The 16,779-nt window shown below is 39.2% G+C and overlaps 1 long non-coding RNA gene across 1 annotated transcript; it reads left to right on the forward strand.

Annotated features, from left to right (window-relative positions):
* Positions 1-8,995, forward strand: LOC104232902 (uncharacterized). The gene is made up of 2 exons (XR_712477.2): positions 1-337; positions 1,139-8,995. It is a non-coding gene; the product is annotated as an uncharacterized lncRNA (long non-coding RNA).
* Positions 8,996-16,779: the final 7,784 nt, after the last annotated feature.

The following is a 16,779-nucleotide window of genomic DNA, read 5'->3' on the forward strand; positions in this document are numbered from 1 at the left end:
AAAAACCTCTATTTCAGAGGTTAGACTCGCTGTAATTAGCTCCTACTATAAGAAGCTGTTCCCAAACCAAGTTCTTTAGATCCATGTGTTTCTAGCAGGGGCTAAATGGATCGAGGAATAAAAAATATATATATTTATACTGTATGGAGGGATCTGTAAAGCTCAGGAGGGATAGCACCATGAAAAATGATGTGATATATGTTGGTTTTAAATTTTTGAATCTTTTTTTTTTCCAACAAAACTTTCAATTATTTTGGCGCTATCCATCCTGAGTTCTATGGCTTCTTCTTACTTTTTGCTATCTCCTCTTCACAAATTTCACTCACACAATTTTCAGGTAATTAATTACTTTCTCTACTGAATTCTTTCTTATCATATACAAGTTAAATCTTTTAATTTAATTAAGCATAATTTTCCATTTTAGCAGTCTCACTTGACTTGCTTACATAATCATAACCATTTTGACAAATCAATTCATCTTCTGCATTCTGGACAATATCATGATATATATTCATGCCATGTACACTTTCTTTTGATCCTTTACTTATACTAGTCCTTACATCAACCAGTGTGTCATTAGGTGTAGTCAGTAACGTAGCTACATACATTGAAGGGTAGTCAACTGAACATACTTCATCGAAAAATAATATTGTATATATAAATATTTATACTGTATATATAGGTAAAATATTATTAAGTTTCTTAAGTCGAATCTTTTAATTATTGAAGAATTGAAAACTATATTTTTCCAAACAAAAAGAATTCTTTTGAAGAATAGGAATCCCAATAACCATTCTTTGAAGTTGATTTAAAGAAATATTAATTTTTTTGGTGACGTGAGGCTCTAGTTTAAAACTTTGAAACTATATCAAATTAAAAAAATCTTTGAAAGTGGAACACGAGGATTTCTATGTGTTCCATAGTTTTTCTCGGTGTAGTAACTATGTTAGTTGTAGTAATACATATGAGCAATTTTAAACACCCTTTTGAGCTCTAATTAAAGATTATTTTCAAATAATTTTTAATCAGATGTTTTGGGTTCAGATCTCATAGAAAGCACTTCTTTTGATGAATCACGCTATGTGAGTATGAATTAGTTAATAGTTAGGTCATTGTCTCAGTCATTTTTCTTTGTTAGGTTTCACCACAAATGAGTGCAATCAGACGGATGAAATTTCTTTACTAATTATAATCAGATATCTCGGATTCAGATCTTACAAGAAGCACTTCTTTTAGTGAATCCTACGTGGTGTGGATAATGAATTAGTTAGGTCAATGAGTTTATCAAATATCAGGTAAAGGGTAGCCCGGTGCACTAAACTCTTGCTATGCACAAAGTTCGAAAAAAGAACGAATCACAAGAGTCTATTGTACGTAGCTTTATCCTGCATATATGCAAGAGCATGTTTCAAATATCAGATGCATACAGAAAAAAAATTTGTTAGGTTTGAATAACTTTTTTCATTTTTTTTCTTCTTTTTCCCAGTTAGGTTTCAATGATATAGTTCCCCTTTGAAGCCTAAGAATAAGGCTTTTTCCGTGTCTATCTGATAACCTCTTAAATGCTTCTCCTTACAGTACTCTGAGACTATGAGAGGTCATGCAATATTACTCATGTATATTAATATATGCAGAAGAATAAAAAGGAAGTAGTTGTGACTAGGGTTTTGCCATAACTTTCATGCTTTAATTACTTGTCATTTGACTTAAATTTCCCTGCAGACTTTTTGTAAATTTGGATGTTGACTCCATAGCGTTTAAGTCACGTCTTCCCATCCTTTCTTTAATGCTTTACTCTCCTTTTAAGATAAGATCTACATATAAGAATAAATTTTTTATATTAAATTAATATTTTTACGTTATCAACAACAATAACAGCCCAGTGTAATCCCACATGGGGTCTGGGAGTGTAAAATGTACGCAGCCTTACCCCTATCCTGGAAGGGCAGAATGACCATTTCCGATAGATCCTCGGCTAAGAAAAGATAGAAGAAGCACTGATAACAAATAATAATCATACAAGATATTTAGAAAACTAAATCCAAAATGCAAAACAGAAGATGACAAGAGTACTGGTAACAAGTAATAACAGTACAAGATATGTCGTGATAACAAACTAAGGGAGTACTGGTAATTATAACATACTAAGGATTTAGTCGGCTGTAACATATTATAATTACTTTATTCTCTAGGTTATATGCTCCGGTATATTGTAGCTCAACTTAATTGAATGGTATAAAATATTTATACGCCGTAAATAGACAAAGAATACTTACTTGTATTTAATCCACCCTAATCTGTCATTAGCAGACCATATGATAATGGAGTTATTATTTATTAATAGAAAGATGGCTAGAAGAAATTCAAAGTTAATTCTAAGAGGGGATGAGAATGATTGATTTGGATTAAAAGAAAAATGCTAACTCCTAAATATAAAAACCTTGTCAAGGTGACGGTACCATGCAAAGTTTTATGCATAATGTGAAATTTAATTACTTACCCATCATGCCATTTTAAGTGATATTTGTGGATAGCATAAATGACATTTACATAATCATTGAAAAAAAATGAATTAGTAACGGACTTCGTCACCAGTCTGTCGTTAAATTGCTTATAGCTAACAAGATTTCTTGATAATCCGTCGCTAATTTATTGTTAAATAGGATTAGCTATAGATTTTATTTTTCGCTAATTTCTATTATTTTAGTAGTGTTAGTTATGAGCTAAATTACAAATAAGTTTTTATGATAATTGATAATCAATTGGTAGAAATAGAAATCGACATGTTTCACATATTAAATTATACTGATTTTATATAAATATTTATTTTACCGCTAGTGTGTGTATACTATATTGTGTATATATACACACATCATCACGCAAATGTAGGGAAGTTTGGTTGGCCATTAAGTGCCATGTGTAAAGATGGGATTGATAGGAATGCTAATATTATACTAACAATTAAGAAGATAATGATCTCACTTTAGGGCACATTAGCTGTCTTACTGTATGGGGACAAAGAAACCACTTCACCTGTTTACATGATCTTCAATCTTTTGATTTTACAGTACTTATATGTATGCTGTTAAAATAAGCAAGAGTGTATTATAATGTTAGGTATGAAATGTGCTTGAACAGAAGCTCGTACCACTCTCTAGGGTTAATTGGAACAATAACTTTATTCTTAAGCTTTCTTCTTATCATCTTTGAGTTCAAAATTATTGTTACTACCACCGGTTCATGTTAAAATTAAAGATATTTTTTCAATCAATTAAAGATGTTAAATGTCTTTTAAGGAGGCGTGCAAAATCTTTAGTATGTAGTGTACGTTATTCTTCATAAAATAAACTCTATTGATTTGACATGCCGTGTTAAGTGGACACATACCTTTTTGAACTAAAATCCAAACGATACATACATTGAGGGGCCGGAGATTGTGCCTTACCTCCTCATTTTCCACGTGTATCACTAGTGTTGTTATTGGTTTTATGATCTTAGATATCTAAACGTAAAGAGGGACACTTCATCCATTAAACAAGATCTTTAGTTAGTGATGTGTAATTCCTTTTATTTTTGTTAGAGAAGATCGTACGTTAATTAGCACACAATCATATACAAAGTAAATAATAATAAAAAAAATAATAATATAAGGACTAATCAGGTTTGGCTAAGCCTAGTCCTCGAACAAAAGGAGAGAGTTCTTTTTATTATGAACGAGAAAAATAGTATAGTACACAAAATTCCCAATTACAACCCCTATATATAAATTTTAAGTAGTCATAAACCGATAAGAGAATGATTTTTCCAAACATATGGAGACAATAGTTTTTTCTTTCTCAAATCTATTAGAACAATAAGGTTTTCAAACCTATAGGGATTATGATTTTTTTTTTTTAAACAAGGGAATAAATTGAAGACATAAATAACAAATCTCTCCCCTGGCTTGAATTCTCTCCGTCAACATGAACGTCTTATTGCCTTGCTCTCAACCCTCATAAGGGCTCTACCAATTACTGTACATATCAACCAAATCTAGATAACGTCTAAACTTGCTAAAGACTCAAAATCTCTTCAGCTATAGCACCACTCCATCGATTTGCTTCCGCACTCACTCTGGGTAACTATTACGCACCAGCAAATCAATGGTCTCTACAACTGGCAAAGCAAATCCCACAAAATTTGTATATCCAAGATGATTCTCATTTACTATATTTGCAAACCTTTATGGTCCATTGATCTCTATCTTATATCTCTCTTGCAATGGCTTACGCTTATTGTTGCACATGTGCATAACATTTTGATAAATATTTAACATTAGTCAATGAATATCATGATTTAACAGTAATCATGCAATATCAATATATAGTATACAGAGAGTATTGGAAATACCATCTAGCATACTCTAATAAAGTACACCATAATTCGACAGTAATTATTAGTGGCGTATGTAGAATTTTTCATAAGCGATAATTATGGCATACTATGATTCAACATTAATCATGGTATACCAAGATGTAGTATATCAAGAATATTAAGAATACCATTTAATATAGCACTAATCACGGTATAGTATGATTCAACATCAGTATAACGACCTGACCGGTTGTTTTGAGTATTTGCATTCCGTTCGGTAGTTTGAGGACTTGAGTAGCTTCATATGATGTATTATGACTTGCGTGCATAGACGGTTTTAGTTTTTGAGTAGTTCGAGATTGACTTGGAAGTATGATTCTCTATTTAAAAGCAAAGCTTTAAGTTGAAGAGTTGACCATGTTTGACTTTTGTGTATTTAAACTCAGATTAGAGTTTTGATGATTCCGTTAATTTCGTATGGTGATTTTATAATTAGGAATATGAGTGGATTCATATTTGGTTTTTTCTAGAACGTTTTGGCTGTATGTAAGGCCCCGTAAAATTTATTATCTAAAATCTGGGATTTCATGGTGCCGAGTTAGACTTATGTGTTAAAGATTGTAGAGATGTACGGACTTTTTAGGTTGAACAGTGCGCTAAGTAGTTAAAAGAAATTATGGCAGAAAAAAACATTTCTACGGCTCATTATGCAACCGCAGAATGGCAGCAGAGTGAAGCAGAAACTTGAGTGAAATTGTAGGACCAATTTACGGTCCATTATGTGGCCACACATCGATTTTGCGGGCAGCACACCAATCGCAGATTCAGCGTGAAATTTTTTCGGAGGGAGGTTCTGCGGCCACAAAACAGGTCTACAAACAACATAATGGCCGTACAGTGGGGCAGACTTGCCCAGTTCCGAAGGGTCATTTCGCAGATCGCAGAAGCATTATGCGACCGCAGATCCTGTTCGAGAGCCTCATATTTGGGTTTTTATAACCCGACCCTACTTCGTTAAAATAGATGCAATGGACCATTTTGAGCAAAAATCTGATACTTTTAGAGTGAGAGAGTGCCCTAGAGTGGGAGGGTGATTTTAAATAAATTATCCTTCAATTCTTGCTCATATCCTTGAAGATTAACAAGGGAAACTCACTAGGTCTTCATCCTAGAGGTAAGATTCTACACCCTAACTCTTAATTTGGAAAATTTAACTAGAAATGGGTAATTAGCAAGACAATTCTTGGGTGTGGGAGTTACTTATTTTTCATGCATATGTTAACGAGTGTAGAAAGATTGTGAGCTAAAAATGATAAAGAATGGGTTGTGGGATGATGGGATCCTCCATAAAAGAACCTTGAAACCTTAATGCACACTTAGTGGTTGATAATATGCGCAAATGAGCTAGAACCATGATCATCTTCCTAATTTTAGTTCAATTTGTTACATTTCTAAAGTGGATTGAAGTTGCTAAGAATTCCAGAACATTATAGAGTTTAAGGAAGCTCAATTGAGGTATGTTGGCTAAACCCCTTTCTTAGAATTGAATTCCACGATCTTCATGTAAGTTATGTAAAACCCGAGTTGATCATTATGAAATTGGTTATTCTGAGTAAACTTGTGTTGAAAGATATATGTTTAATATGTGTTACAAATGCTTTTATCATGCTATGTTGTCAGTTGAAAATATTTTCAAAGTATGGGGTGTGTGTTATAAATGTTACGACTTCAAGTCAAGTTTGAATGAAGGTTATCATGCCAAATTATGTAAAAAATCTCTATATGTCTAAGATTCTTAATTACTCTCATGTGTACCTAAAGCCTTGAATTGAAAAGTCTTGTTGTTAATAATGATTATGATGTGTGAAAGTAAAAAAGGGAGTATGAAATATGAAATACGGTTAAGTTCTAAGAATGATATTATAATTATGGCCACTTGTGCCAATGAATTGAAAAGGTGTGAAAGAAGCATGAAGTGAGATGATTAATAGAAAATGTTAATGCCTCGGGCGAGAGGGTGTGATGACCCCAAAGGTCATCACTTGTGTTGGAAATAAATTCTATATCCCGAGGCCTTAAAACCTCTTTTTTATCTTACCTCGATTTGCGTGCATAGTCCGCGCATCTATCCGAAAGCCATTATGTGAAAATCTGTGAAAAATGGTAAATTTTGCTTTTAAAATGAATTTAAGTTGACTTCAGTCAATATTTTGGGTAAACAGACCCAGACTCGTGATTCGACTGTCCCAAAGGGTCCGTAGGAAAATATGGGACTTGGGCTTATGCCCATAATTGAATTCCGAGGTCCCAATCTCGAGAAATGAATTTTTGAAGAAAATTATTTTTTGGAATATATAAGAGTTTTTGGAAATGAAAGATGTTTGAAATTGATGGTATCAGACCCGTATTTTAGTTCCAGAGCTCGGTTCAAGTTTGAAATGATAATTAGGTTGAATCTGTAAAATTTGGTAAAGATCGGAATTGGTTTGGTATAAAACGGACTTAAAGTTGAGAAATTTGGTGTTCTTGAATGATTTCATGAATTTGGGGTTTAATTCATAGTTGTTGATGTTATTTTGATGTTTTGATTGCACGAGCAAGTCCGTATGATGTTTTTAGGTTAGTGTGCATGTTTGGTTGGGAGCCTCGAGGGCTCGGGTGAGTTTTGGATAGGCCACAGAGTTAAATTTGACTTAGGATCAACTGCTGGTATCTGATATTTTTGCCCAGGCATCTGATCTCGCAATCAGGCTTCGCAATTGTAAAGTTCTCAGGCTTGGTAATTGCGACCCAGGCGTCGCATTTGCGACCAAGAAGGTGACCAGATTCCTTCAGGGTCACAAATGCAATATAGTCTTCGCATTTGCGAAGTCAGCAGGTTTTGAAGGGGTTCACAATTGCGAACCATGGTCGCAGTTGCGACATCTGCAACCTGTTAAATCATAACTTACCCGAAAATTTCTCATTTTTCAAACCCTCTCAAACCTAAAACACCTTTGGACGATTTTTCAAAGACAACTACTTTTCCAAATCGATTGTAAGTCATTTCTAACTCATTTTATTCAATCTTTAACATCTTTTCATATGATTTCAACTCAAAATCAAGGGTTTTCATGGGAGAAATTGGGTGTTTTGGGTAGAACTTAGGTTTTTCAATTTTTGGGGATTTGGACATCGATTTGAGGTCCGATTTCAAAATAAATTATATATTTGGATTCGTGGGTGAATGGGTAATCGGGTTTTGGTTCGAACCCGGGTTTTGACCATGTGGGCCCGGGGTCGATTTTTGACTTTTTGGGGAAAACTCTATAAACCCTATTTTCATGCATTAGAATTGATTCATCTAGTATTTATTGATATCGTTAAGTAAATTGTGGCTAGATACAAGCGAATTGGTGGTGGAAACAAGAGGTAAAGTGGTAGTTAAGGCTTGAATTGTGTTCGTGGCATCGAGGTAAGTGTTTGGTCTAACCTTAGCTTGAGGAATTAGGAGTTGTGTCTTATTTGCTATATGTTAATTGTAGATACGACGTATATGCATGGTGATAAGTATCTATACGTTGGTGTCAAGAATGCCCGTGAGTCTAGTATTGTAATTGTTGTGACTCCGTTGTGATTTATTCATGCATAATATGATGATTATCAGTGTTGGTTCCCTTGCCGGGATGTTATTGTTTATGATATTGTCTCCCTTGCCGGGGTGTTATTGTTTATGATATTGTCTCCCTTGCCAGGATATTATTGTTTATGCTATTGTCTCCCTTGCTGGGATGTTGTTGTTATACTCTTGTTCCCTTGCTGGGATGTTGTTGTAATACTCTTGTTCTCTTGCCAGAATTCTTTTATGATTGATGTTGGTTGTGAAATAGGATCGGGTGGTACGCCACCACGGTAATATATGAAATAGGATCGGGTAGCACGCCGCTACGGTAATATATGAAATGGGAGCGGGTGGCACGCTGCCACGGTAATATGTGAAATGGGAGCGGGTGGCACGCCGCCACGGTAATATGTGAAATGAGATCGGGTGGCACGCCGCCACAATATTATATGATTTGGGATCGGGTTGCACGCCTGCAACAAGAAAGAAATGAAAGTGAATACTGTGCTTGTTTTTCTTATTCTTATTAGCAATTGAATTTTGGTTTCTTAACATTCCTCTTTGGTATTTTGTGGTTATCTGATACTCCCCACAGAATGCTTTCCCCCTCCCATCTTTAACTGTAAATATCTGCTTTTATTTTTCCGTTGTATATGATTTAACTGCACAGGTTTATTTGGTAGTCTTGTCCTAGCATTGTCACTGCTTCGCCGAGGTTAGGCTAGGTACGTACTAGCATATGGGGTCGGTTGTGATGATACTACATTCTGCACTGTACGCAAATCTCGGTGCTGCAGCTTTTGGACCGCAGTGAGGTTGCTGCCTTCAGTCCAACAAACGACCCGAGGTAGTCTTGCAGGTGTCTGCAGGCCTTGGCGTCTCCTTCTATCATTTCTTTCTGTTTTTACTTATTCATAGACAGATTCGTGTATTTCTATTCAGACTTTATTTGTAGTATTCGTAGATGGTCCGTGACTTTGTGACACTAAATTCTAGGTAGTGTTGTATTTCGAATTCATGTAACAATGTTTGGTTAAACTATTAAGTTTTCGTCTTCCGCATTTCTAGTTATTTTAATTATTCCGTTCTTTTGATCACATATTATATTGAACTGTTAAAAATGCTTAATAAAAAGGGTAATGAATTTATACTACTCAGCTTGCCTAGCTTTCACGAGTGGGTGCTATCACGACTCCCGAGGGTGGGAAATTCAGGTCGTGACAAGTTGGTATCAAAGCTCTAAGTTACTTAGGTCTCACAATTCACGGACAAGATTAGTAGAGTCTGAGGGATCGGTATGGAGATGTCTGTATTTATCCCCAGAGGCTATAGAGTTAGGAAAAACTTCACATCTCTTCTTTCCTGTTTTGCGGTTTGGTTTCTCAATGCTAATTGAATTTCTACTCTGTTCTTTCGCAGATGGCGAGAACACGCGCTTCCTCATCTATTGATCAGCAGCCTGGGCCCCCAGTAGCAGCTCCCACGAGGGGCAAAGGGCGAGGCTGAGGCCGTGCTAGAGGCCGAGGTAGGGGCAAAGCTCAGCCCAGAGCAGCAACACCAGCGGCGGAGCCTCAGGTTGAGTTTGATGATGAGGTTTCGGCCCAGGCAATTCCGGCGGGCCCAACTCAGGTCCCCCCAGTACTCCAGGATGCTCTGGTCCGTCTAGTGGGCCTTATGGAGAGTGTCACCCGAGTAGGCTTACTTCCTGTAGCACCAGTCATCTCTTAGGCCAGGGGAGGAGCACAGACTCCTGCTACCCGCACTCTGGAGCAGATGGCTCCCCAGTTTCAAACTCCAGCAGCTTAGCCAGTTAGAGCAGTTTAGCAGGGTATGGTGGAGCAACTATGTCTGCTGATGCCTTGTAGAGACTGGACAAGTTTACCAAGCTCTTCACTACCACTTTCAGTGGTTCATCTTCTGAGAATCCAAGGATTATTTAGACAACTGTCATGAGGTTTTCAAAAACATGGGGATAGTGGAGATCAATGGGGTCGACTTTTCTGCTTTTCGCTTGTCTGGATCCGCAAAGAGTTGGTGGAGAGATTATTGTTTGGCTAGACCAACTAGGTCACCATTTTTGACTTGGGATCAGTTTTCTTAGCTATTTATGGAGAAGTTTCTTCCTATCACTTAGGGGGAGAACTATCGGAGGCAGTTTGAGCATCTCTAATAGGGTTCTATGACTGTTACTTAGTACGAGACCAGATTTATTGACTTGGCCCGTCATGCTCTTCTTACACTTCCCATTAAGAGAGAGAGAGAGAAAGAGAGAGAGTGAGGAGGTTCATTGAGGGACTCGTTTAGCCAATTCGATTTTAGATGCCTAAGGAGACGGGGAGCGAGATTTCTTTTCAGGATGTGGCCAATGTGGCCAGGAGAGTTGAGATGGTTCTATCACATGGGAGTGGTCAGGGGTCTGACAAGAGATCTCGTTATTCTAGTAGGTTCAGTGGTGCCTCATCTGGAGGCAGGGATTCTTTTGGTAGGGGCCATCCTCCCAGGCCATTTCATTCAGCACTTCAGACTTCTCACGGTGCCCAGGTGGCCATGGTTTTCACATGTAGTATTCTGATCAGCAGTCTTATAGTGCATCACCAGCTCCTATTAGTGCACCTCCGCTTCAGAGATTTCAGGGTCATCATCCCCAAACAAGCCTTTACTTGTGGCGACACGAGGCATATTGCTAGATTTTACCCTTGAGCACCGAGCAGTTCTCAGCACCAGGGTTCCCGTGCCATGATTCAAACACCGAGTGTTCCACCGCCCGCTCAGCCAGCTAGAGGTGGAGTTAGGGGTGCTAGAGGTGGAGGTAGAGGTATTAGAGGTGGAGCTCAGGCCACTAGAGATGGAGGCCAGCTAGCAGGAGGCTATCCCAGAGATGTAGTTCAGAGTGGTGGGGCCTAGCCCCGATGTTATGCTCTTACATCTAGGCATGAGGCTGAGACTTCCAGTGCAGTTATTATAGGTACTGTTTTGGTTTGTATTAGAGATGCTTTAGTTCTATTTGATCCAGGGTCTACATACTCCTATGCGTTATCTTATTTTTCACCGTATCTGGTCATGCTTAGTGATTCTTTGAGTGCTCCTGTATATGTGTCTACACCGGTAGGTGATTCTATTATGGTAGATCGTGTCCATCATTCTTGTATAGTTGTGATTGGGGATCTTGAGACCCGAGTAGACTTATTACTTTTGTACATGGTTGATTTTGATGTCATATTGGGGATGGACTGGTTATCACCTTACCACGCTATCTTCGACTGTCATGCCAAGACTGTGACCTTAGCCTTGCCGGGGTTGCCTCGTTTAGAGTGGAGAGGGACTCCTAGTCATTCTACCTGTAGTGTTATCTCATATATGAAGGCTCGGCGAATGGTCGAGAATGGATGTTTGGCCTATTTGGCATATGTTCGTGATTCTAGTGCTGAGGTTCCTTCTATGGATTCTGTGTCTGTTGTTCATAAATTTCCTGAGGTAATCCTTTCAGACCTGCCGGGTATGCCACCCGACAAGGATATTGACTTCTGCATTGATTTGGCTTCGGGCACTCATCCCATTCTATTCTGCCATATTGTATGGACCCACCTCAGTTGAAGGAATTGAAAGAGCAGTTGCAAGACTTGCTTGATAAAGGCTTCATTAGACCTAGTGTCTCGCCTTGGGGTGCGCCGGTGTTGTTTGATAAGAAGAAGGACAAATCGATGAGAATGTGTATAGATTACCTGCAGTTGAACAAGGTCACAATCAACAATAAATATCCATTGCAGAGGATTGATGATTTTTTTGATTAGCTTCAGGGTGCCAAGGGTTTTTGAAGATTGACTTGAGATCTGGCTGCCATCAGTTGAGGATTAGGGCATCCGATGTCCCTAAGACAGCTTTCCGCACTCGGTACAGGCATTATGAGTTCTTGTTGATGTCATTTGGGTTTACAAATGCCCCAGAAACTTTTATGGATTTAATGAACCGAGTATTCAAGCCTTACTTGGATTCGTTCGTGATAGTCTTCATTGATGATATTCTAATTTATTCCCGCAGCCAGGAGGAGCATGGGCAACATCTGAGAGTGGTTCTTCAGACTTTAAGGGATAGTCAGTTGTATGCTAAGTTTTCGAAGTGTGAGTTTTGGTTGAGTTTAGTTGCATTCTTGGGTCATGTTGTATCAGTAGAGGGTATCCAGGTAGATCCGAAGAAGATATAGGCAGTCAAGAACTGGCCTAGACCCGCATTAGCTACAAAGATTTAGAGTTTCTTGGGTTTGGCAGGCTATTACCGTCGGTTTGTGGAGGGGTTTTCATCTATTGCAGCCCCGATGACCAGGTTGACCCAGAAGGGTGCCCAGTTCAGGTGGTCGGACGAGTGTATGGCGAGCTTTCAGAAGCTCAAGACAGCTTTGACTACAGTGCCGATGTTGGTTTTGCCCATAGGTTCAAGGCCATATGCAGTTTATTGTGACGCATCTCATATTGGGCTTGGTGCGGTGTTGATGTAGGATGGCAAGGCCATTGCTTATGCTTCGCGACAGTTGAAAATTTATGAGAAGAATTATCCAGTTCATGATTTGGAGATAGCCGCCATTGTTCACGCGTTGAAGATTTGGAGGCACTATTTGTACGACGTGTCATGTGAGGTGTTCACAGATCACAAGAGTTTGCAATACCTGTTCAGGCAAAAGGAGCTAAATTTGAGGCAGAGATGGTGGTTGGAGCTATTGAAAGACTATGATATCACCATCATATACCATCCGGAGAAGGCCAATGTGGTGGCCGATGCCTTGAGTAGGAAGTCAGCTAATATGGGCAGTCTTGCGTATATTCCGTTCGGTGAGAGACCACTTGCTTTGGATGTTCAGGCTTTGGCCAATCAGTTCGTGAGGTTGGATGTTTCTGAGCCCGACCGTGTGTTAGCTTGCATAGTCGCTCGTTCTTCTTTATTGGAGCGTATCCGAGATCGGCAGTATGATGATCCTCATTTGTGTGTCCTTAGGGACACAGTGCAGCACGGTGGCACCAAGCAGGTTACATTAGGAGATGATGGAGTTTTGAGGCTGCAGGGTCTAGTTTGTGTGCCTAATGTGGATGGACTCCGAGAGTTGATTTTAGAGGAGGCCCATACTTCCCGGTACTCTATTTATCCGGGTGCTGCTAAAATGTATCAGGATTTGCGGCAGCCTTATTGGTAGAGGAGGATGAAGAAGGATATTGTTGTATATGTGGCTCGGTGTTTGAATTGTCAGCAGGTAAAGTACGAGCATCAAAGACCTGGTGGTTTGTTCTAGAAGATTGAGATTCCTGAGTGGAAGTGGGAGCGTATCACTATGGACTTTGTTGTTGGACTCCCACAGACTCAGAGAAAGTTCGATGCAGTATGGGTTATTGTTGATAGGCTGACCAAGTTAGCACATTTCATTCCTGTGGCAGTCTCCTGTTCTTTCAAGAGGTTAGCTGAGATCTATATCCGGAAAATTGTTCGTCTTCATGGTGTGCCCGTGTCTATCATTTCGGAACGAGGTACATAGTTTACCACACATTTTTGGAGGGCAGTTCAGCGTGAGTTGGGCACAGGGGTCGAATTGAGCACAACATTTCATCCTCAGACAGACGGACAGTCTGAGTGTACTAGTCAAATTTTGGAGGATATGCTCCGAGCTTGTGTCATTGACTTTGGAGGCTCGTGGGATCAGTTTTTGCCTTTAGCAGAGTTTGCCTACAATAACAGTTACCAGTCGAGCATCGAGATGGCTCCTTATGAGGCTTTATATGGTAGGCAGTGTCGGCCACCGGTTGGATGGTTTGAGCCAGGAAAGGCTCTCTTGTTGGGCACGGATCTTGTACAGGATGCCTTAGACAAGGTCAGGATTATTCAGGATAGGCTTCGTACAACTCAATCCAAGAAAAAGAGTTATGCCGACCGTAAGGTTCGTGATGTGGCATTCATGTCGATGAGCGGGTGTTGCTTTGAGTGTTGCCTATGAAGGGCGTGATGAAATTTGGAAAGAGGGGAAAGCTTAGCCCTAGATTCATTGGCCTGTTTGAGATTCTTGATCGAGTGGGAGAGGTGGCTTACAGACTTGCGTTGCCGCTGAGCTTATCAGCCATGCATCCAATGTTTCATGTGTCCATGCTTCGGAATTATCACAGCGATCTATCTCACGTGTTAGATTTCAGCACTATTCAGTTGGACAAGGACTTGTCCTATGAGGAGGAGCCGGTAGCTATTCTAGACCGACAGGTTCGGCAGTTGAGAACGAAGAGTTTTACTTCTGTTCGTGTTCAGTGAAGAGGTCAGCCTGTTGAAGCAGCAACCCGGGAGTCCGAGTCCGATATGCGGAGCCGATATCCCCATCTTTTCTCCAACCCAGGTACTTCCTTCTTATGTCCATTCGAGGACGAACAGTTATTTTAGAGGAAGAGAATGTGATGACCCAAAAGGTCATCACTTGTGTTGGAAATAAATTCTGTGTCTCGAGACCTTAAAACCTCCTTTTTGTCTCACCTTGATTTGCATGCGCAGTCCGGGTGTGTATTCGGAAAGCCATTATGTGGAAATCTGTAAAAAATAGTAAATTTTGCTTTTAAAATGAATTTAAGTTGACTTCAATCAATATTTTGGGTAAACGAACCCGGACCCGTGATTCAACAGTCTCGGAGGGTCCGTAGGAAAATATGGGACTTGGGCGTATGCTCGTAATTGAATTCCGAGGTCCCAAGCCCGAGAAATAAATTTTTGAAGAAAATTGTTTTCGGGAATATATAAGAGTTTTTGGAAATGAAAGATGTTTGAAATTGATGGTATCGGGCCCGTATTTTAGTTCCGGAGCCTGGTACAAGTTTGAAATGATAACTAGGTTGAATCTGTAAAATTTGGTAAAGATCGGAATTGGTTTGGTATAAAATGGACTTAAAGTTGAGAAATTTGGAAATTTTAGTGTTCTTGAATGATTTAATGAATTTGGGGTTTAATTCATAGTTGTTCTTGAATGATTTCATGAATTTGGAATTTTTGATGATTTGATTGCACGAGCAAGTCCGTATGATGTTTTTAGGTTAGTATGCATGTTTGGTTGGGAGCCCCAAGGGCTCGGGTGAGTTTTGGATTGGCCATGGAGTGAAATTGGACTTAGGATCAAGTGCTGGTATCTGGTATTTTTGCCCAAGCCTCTGATCTCGCAATTGCGAGATCAGGCTTCGCAATTGCGAAGTTCTCAGGCTTGGTAATTGCGACCAAGGCGTCCCAAATGCGAACCAAGCCTGTGCATGCCTTGGGCGCAAATGCGACCCATTTATCGCAAATGCGATATCGCAAATGCGAAGGGTCCCTCGCAAATGCGAAGGTGACCGGATTCGTTCAGGGTCATAAATGCGACATAGTCTTCGCATTTGCGAAGTCAACAGGTTTTGAAGGGGTTCACAATTGCGACATGTGAAACTTGCTAAATCATAACTTAACCGAAAATTTCTCATTTTTCAAACCCTCTCAAACCTAAAACACCTTTGGGCGATTTTTCAAAGACAACTACTCTTCCAAATTGATTGTAAGTCATTTTTAACTCGTTTTCTTCAATATTTAACATCTTTTCATATGATTTCAACTCAAAATCAAGGGTTTTCATGGGGGAAATTTGGTGTTTTGTGTAGAACTTAGGTTTTTCAAATTTTGGGGATTTGGACCTCGATTTGAGTTCTGATTTCAAAACAAATTATATATTTGGGTTTGTGGGTGAATGGATAATTGGGTTTTGGTTCGATCTTCGGGTTTTGACCATGTGGGCCCGGGGTCGATTTTTGACTTTTTGGGAAAAACTCTATAAAACCTATTTTCATGCATTAGAATTGATTCATCTAGCATTTATTGATATCGTTAAGTAAATTGTGGCTAGATACAAGCGAATTGGTGGTGGAAACAAGAGGTAAAGCAGTAGTTGAGGCTTGAATTGTGTTCGTGGCATCGAGGTAAGTGTTTGGCCTAACCTTAGCTTGAGGGATTAGGAGTTGTGTCTTATTTGTTATGTGTTAATTATGGAGTACGACGTATAGGCTTGGTGACAAGTATCTATACATCAGTGTCAAGCATGCCCGTGAGTCTAGTATTGTAATTGATGTGATTCCGTTGTGGCTTATTCATGCCTAATATGATGATTATCTGTGTTGGTTCCCTTGCCGGGATGTTATTGTTTATAATATTGTCTCCCTTGTCGGGATGTTATTGTTTATGATATTGTCTCCCTTGCCGGGATGTTATTGTTTATGATATTTTCTCCCTTGCTGGGATTTTGTTGTTATACTCTTGTTCCCTTGGCAGGATTCTTTTATTATTGATGTTGGTTGTGAACTGGGATCAGGTGGCAAGCCACCACGGTAATATATGAAATTGGATTGGGTGGCACGCCGCCACGGTAATATATGAAATAGGAGCGGGTGGCACGCCGCCACGGTAATATATGTAATAGGAGCGGGTGGCCCGCCGCCACGGTAATATATAAAATGGGATCGGGTAGCACACTGCCACGGTAATGTGTGAAATAAGAGCGGGTGGCATGCTGCCACAGTAATATATGAAATAGGATCGGGTGACATGCCGCCACGATATTATATGATTTGGGATCGGGTTGCACGTCTGCAACAACAAAGAAATGAAAGTGAATACTATGCTTGTTTTTCTTATTCTTGTTAGCAATTGAATTTTGGTTTCTTTACATTTCTCTTTGGTGTTCTGTTGTTATCTGATACTCCCCATAGTATGCTTTCCCCCTCCTATCTTTAACTGTAAATATCTGCTTTTATTTTTCCGTTGTATATGATTTAACTGCACAGGTTTATTTAGTA

The sequence above is a fragment of the Nicotiana sylvestris genome, chromosome 2 (genome assembly GCF_000393655.2).
Source record: "Nicotiana sylvestris chromosome 2, ASM39365v2, whole genome shotgun sequence".
In the NCBI taxonomy this organism is placed as follows: Eukaryota; Viridiplantae; Streptophyta; class Magnoliopsida; order Solanales; family Solanaceae; genus Nicotiana; species Nicotiana sylvestris.